A 6,017-nucleotide genomic window follows, 5' to 3' on the forward strand; every position below is an offset into this window, starting at 1 on the left:
CAGTGCTCGCCTAAGTGTTTAAAAATCCTACCGAGTGGAGAGCAAAACCTCACACTCGGGGGCTTAGCTGCGGCCCAGTGCTCGCCTAAGTTTGAAAAAATCCTACCGAGTGAGAGCAAACCTCCCACTCGGGGGCTTAGCTGCAGCCCAGTGCTCGCCTAAGTTTGAAAAAAAATCCTACCGAGCGGAGAGCAAACCTCCCACTCGGGGGCTTAGCTGCAGCCCAGCGCTCGCCTAAGTGCGGAACACAATCCAATCCGCAAGGACGACGAGGCGCAAATCGACTGCTACCTTCTCCTTCGGGGTTACACCACAAATACAAGGTTATTCCGAGTGAAGATCAAGTTCCACTCGACGGATCAATCCATGAAGATATTCAATGAGAAATCAAGTTCAGATAAGGCCTAAAGGTCCCAGACCTCAGATCAAAGTACTCGAGCCCTCGGCTCGACAGAGTTTAACGGTTACAAAATCCACTTGGCATTCCGAGGCAAATTTAAAGCGAAGAATAAAAGTTTTTCATTCCTCAGGCGGAGGACTGGATGGGGCGATGAACTCATCCAAGTCGATCCCGTCTGCGATACGAGTAGCAGCAGCGATGAAAGTCTCCATGAAGTCTTGAAAGTTGTGCTTCCTGGTATTGGTAACTTGGATGGCGGCCAACTTTTCTTCTCGCACCTCCTTGCAATGGACGCGGACCAGAGACAGAGCGACATCAGCACCACATCTAGCAAAAGATTTCTTCCATTCCGCCACTCGATCCGGGACTTCATTCAGTCGAACCATCAGGGACTCGAGGTCGTTCTGAAGCATCGTCCCAGGCTAGAGTGATGTGTCGATCCGCGACATCGCAACCTTCAGCCGAGCAAGATAGTCAACAATGCTGGTAACACGAGACTCCAGTCGAAGCACGTTCATAGCAGCCTCGTCCTTCATGAGAGAATTGGCGGGATCCAAGCCTGGCTCCACTCGACTGGTTTCCTCTTCGAAGCTCTGGCAGAATTCTGCAAACACGATTCAAGAATAAGACAGTGGCCCTACACGGGCTTGGTAACTGCAAGACAGCCGGGTCGGAGTAATTACCTTCGAGCATGACGAACAGCTTCTTGGCGAGTCCACCGAGATAAACCTCCAGATCGTTCACCTTCCCCGCCAGCTCACCCGCCTTGTCGTGCAGAACCATCTTGTCGTTCTTCAGTCGGCTGACCTCTTGATTAGCTGTCTTGAGAGCAGTTTTCAGTCTGGAGTTCTCCTGTTCAAGAGTTCCGACCGAAGCCAGTTTCTCTTCTGCAAGCTTCGTTTTGCTCAAGGCCTCCTTCTGTGCTTCGGCAAGATCTTGATCCTTCTTCTTCAGAGCTTCCTCCAGTTTATCTACAGAATGTCGAGTGAGCTCAACGTCAAGAACGGGCAAGAAATAAAAAGTCACTCATCAAGAATGAGAAACCTCACTAGCCATACCTTTTTCTTATTCTCGCGCCTTCTGCAGGTTCTGTTGAGCAAGCTTCAAGTCAAGGTTGAACTGGATCTGTTTGTTCTCCAACTCAGTATAGAGAGCCACAAGTTCATAGGATTTCTGCAAAAATCAGTCGTCAGAGGTCCAAGATAAGTTGCTTCCAAGTAACCAAGAGACAATGATGGCGTTTCTAAGACTACAGCTGAATCAAAAACATTCAACAGTAGTCTCGGGGACTACACCCAGTGGGTGCACTCAGCGTGCCCCTATTGGTTTTGAAAAAAAAATCGACTGCTCGCAGTCGACCGGATACAGTTTCATTCGACATGGCCTGACCAGACCGAGTGAAGAAGTACAACTACAGCAACACAATATAAAGACTACAGTCAACTGCCAGCAGTCCACCATAGTCTGGGGGACTACACCCAGTGGGTGCACTAGGCGTGCCCCCCACTCATCCAGGACTTAATGGACACACCCAGTGGGTGTACAGATTTAAAGATCTTCAGAAAAGAGATTCTTTAGACAGCATACCCTAACAGAACAAGCAGTGAATCGACTGACCTGGACGTTACTCTGAAGAGCTGAACTCGCGTCATAAGCTGCTTGGCTGGCTTCTCGAACCACCTTGACCTGCTCCATCATGATCCCTGCCTGGCGTATAGCTTCCTTAGCTGCATCCACTTGGTCCTCAGGGACGTGGTGTGTGGCGAAGAGCGAAGGCGGATTTGCGGTCGATGTCGAGGGCCGCACACTCGTCAGAGGAATGGCGAAAGTCACAGAAGCCCGAGTGGTATCACCACCATCTCGAGCTACGGCCTCAGGCGCCGGAGTGGATTGTGGGGTCTCGCCAGCCGACGCTTTCCTGTTCCGCCTCACTCTCGGCGGCACTTCATCGTCGTCGTCAGGGATGTTAATAACATGAGGAGGAGCTACGAGAAAAATTCAATCGACCAGAGTTATGAGAAATCGTCAGTTGATTCAAGGCAGAACATCAGTAATCATACCAGGGTTGGAAGTAACAGCATCTTCCATCTCTTGATCATCGTCCTTGGCGGAGATCTCAAAAGTAGCAGCACTGCAAATTTGGAAAGACAGTCAGTTGGCTCAGTGAATCGACCAAGGATCCGTCCACGGTCGACGAAGGAGAACAAGTTCTATCATTACCCAGAAATGGTGGGGACAGTCATCCTCATCTTGGGCAGAGCCTTGGTTGGCTTGGACGGCGCCGCGCGGGGGTGCTTGGGAGCTTTTTCAGTCGGCGCTAGAGAAGAGGTCCGAGGGCGCTTCGACGACTGCCCAATGGGAGCAGTCGCCTTACCACGTTCCCACGCAGGATCGTGTGTAAGCTTGGATCGTCTTTCCGAGCGGGGAGGTTCAGCTTCCTCCTCCTCCTCCTCTTCGCTGGAGTCGACGTCGTCGTCTCCCTCTCCTTCGCCGTTAGATTCCCACTCTCCCTGTTTGTCTCCGCTTTCGCCTCCGCTCGCCTCCCCTTCCTCGGCCTGCTCCTGTGCTCCGTTGGGTGTCGAGTACATCTCCGTAGTTGCCTGGAGAATAGCAGACAAGTCGAAAGTCAGTCGACCGATTCAAAGAGATCAAATGAAGAAAGCAAGATCTCAGTCGGGAACACAAGGTCAAACCTGGTCCACTTCATATGAGTTGTCGAGCGGAGGGACCCTCCTGGCTCCTCGGGGGTTGTCTTTGTTCCCTGTGATGCTCGACAGCCACCCTTCCAGCATTTCGTCAGTGACCTCCTCTGGGTGAATCCGAGTGGTGTCCTCGAGACCCGAGTACAGCCACATCGGGTGGTCACGAGCCTGGAGAGGTTGGATGCGCCTCCGAAGGAAGACGTCCAGCAAGTCCATGCCGGTCACGCCCTCTCGGACAAGCTGAACCACTCGACCAACCACCACCTTGACTTGCGCCTTTTCCTTCGGCAGCACTTTCAGAGAGGCAGGCTTTTGAGCTCGGTCCAGAGAGAAAGGGGGAAGCCCAGTCGACTACCCTGGGGTCACCTGGTCTTGGCAATAAAACCAGGTCGACTGCCAACCACGGACCGACTCAGGAAAAGTGATAGACGGAAAAGAACTTTTTCCCCTCGTCTGGATCGCCAGGCACCCGCACAGCTAGATCACTTGCGTTCGTTCCTCACTCGACTTGGCTTTCTTTACCGATTGGGAACGGCAAGTGAAGATGTGTTTAAAGAGTCCCCAATGAGGGCGGCAACCCAAGAAACTTCCGCACAAGGAAACGAAAGCCGCAAGATACACGATGGAATTGGGAGTGAAATGGTGGAGCTGCGCTCCGAAGAAGTTCGAAAAGCTCCGGAAAAAAGGATGAGGATGTAGAGAAAATCCGCGATCGATATGGGTGGCGAGGAGGACGCACTCACCGTCACGAGGTTGGGGTTCGACTTCTCTCCCCGGGAGACGCGCAGCTTCATGGGGAATGACTCCCTCCTCGACCATGTCGTCAAGATCTTCCTGCCGAATCACCGACGGCATCCAGTCGCCCTGGATCCAATCCTTGGGCAGAGCAGTCCTCGAGGAAGATCCGCCCCGAGCGGACTTCTTCCCCTTCCCCTGCACCGCCGCCTTCTTCGTGCGCTCCAAAGCCGACGTCTTGTCCTTCACCATCGTCGCCTGCGAGGCTCTAACGGACCTACGGCTCTAGGATGAGAGCGGAGGTGGTAGAGGACCTTGCGGGGGAGGAGGAAAGGCGAGAGCACACTGTTGGGGAGCCCCGAGCCGGCAACTTATAAGGAGCCGCTTCCGAGTGGCTGACCGGTAGGCCCAGGCGATCCCATCAAATCCCGCAACAGGCGCGCGCGCGGTACGTGGCGAAAAAGGTGGCGCGGGGATCGAGGAGCTTCCATCCTATCCCATCCGATTACTGCGGCCGCCCCGTCCCGCTCGCTTCCCGAAATTCAAATCCCGCAAAATCCACGGGCTGCAGAACAACTCATCAAACTGAAGATCCCGCTCGTGCTGGCACTCGGTATTTCACAAGTAAGGAAATTCACCCGATGAGAGACCAAGAATGGATCAAGGTGACCGAAATTAGTTGACAACGTCTGTAACGCCCCGAGACCGATGTGCCAGGTGTCGTTCATTTATTCGATGTTGTTGCCTTGTCATTGCTTGCGTGTCATGCATTTCATATCATGTCATCATGTGCATTTCATTTGCATACGTGTTCGTCTCATGCATCCGAGCTTTTTCCCCGTTGTCCGTTTTGCATTCCGGCGCTTCGTTCTCCTCCGGTGGTCATTTCTACCTTGCTTTCATGTGTGGGGATTAAACATTTCCGGATTGGACCGAGACTTGCCAAGCGGCCTTGGTTTACTACCGGTAGACCGCCTGTCAAGTTTCGTATCATTTGGAGTTCGTTTGATACTCCAACGGTTAACCGAGGGACCGAAAAGGCCTCGTGTGTGTTGCAGCCCAACACCCCTCCAATTTGGCCCAAAACCCACCTAACTTTGCTCCATCATTTCGGTCGTTCGATCACGATCGCGTGGCCGAAAACCGCACCTCATTTGGACTCTCCTAGCTCCCTCTACCTATAAATATGTGTCTCCCTCCGAAATCCTCGCGCAGATCTAACCCTAGCTTCTTCCCACTCCGCCGCCGGACATGTCCGCGCCCGCCGGACGCGTCCAACCTCCACCTCACTCCATCCAATCAGAAGCCGACACGTCACCCGCCGCCGCTCTCCTCCAACCACAGCGCGTCATGTCAGCGCCCGCGCCGCCCACTTCGCCGCCGGCTCGCGGAGCCCATCCGGGGCCCGCGCGGGCCCAGTTTCGCCGCCGCCGCACAGGAGCGCCCGGCTCCCCTTCGCCTTGCTGCATCTGTGCGCCGCCGCCGCCCCTTTGCCGGCCATCGCCGGAGCTTCGCCCAGTCGCTTCGCCAGGTCACCAGCGCCGCCGTCTTCTTCCTCTCTGCTTCTCTCTCTCATGAGCGTCCTCTCTCTGTTCTCCCCAGGGGTCCTCGCCGGAGTCCCATGCCTCGTGCTCGTCACCGGAGCTGCCGCCCTCTCGTCGAACCCGGCCTCCCCGTCGTCCTTGGGCATCCTCCGCCCGAGATCCGGTTGCCCCGCCACCGATCTACCCGTTTCCGGCGCCTCCCGCACGCCCCCGGCCTTCGCAGCCCTCGCCGGAGTCTCTGTACCGTCGTGCCGCCGCCATGGCCATCCTTGGCTTCGAGCTCAGGAGGAGCACGACGGGGCTCTCGCTCGCCTGTGCCTCGTGGGCCGGCCCATCTCTCCAGCTTCCCCGGCCCAGCTCCAGATCCGCGCCGCCCTTCCGGCCTGCCTCCTCCTCCTTCACGGGTCGCAGCCCATGGGTGAGCCGCCCCCTCTCCTTTTGCACTATGGATCCATGTGCAGTTTCGGCCCATAGCCATTTTTTTTCCAAATCTGCGATTTAACGATTTTTCCAGAGTTTGCCAGTTTTGCAGTATAGTCCCCCTAGTTCATGCATTTAATAACTCACTAACCGTGCATCGGATTAAAATGATTTATATATGAAACTTGCTCAGAATTTTGTGTAGATTAATAATAT

This window comes from Triticum aestivum, chromosome 5A (assembly GCF_018294505.1).
Source record: "Triticum aestivum cultivar Chinese Spring chromosome 5A, IWGSC CS RefSeq v2.1, whole genome shotgun sequence".
NCBI classification, from domain to species: Eukaryota; Viridiplantae; Streptophyta; class Magnoliopsida; order Poales; family Poaceae; genus Triticum; species Triticum aestivum.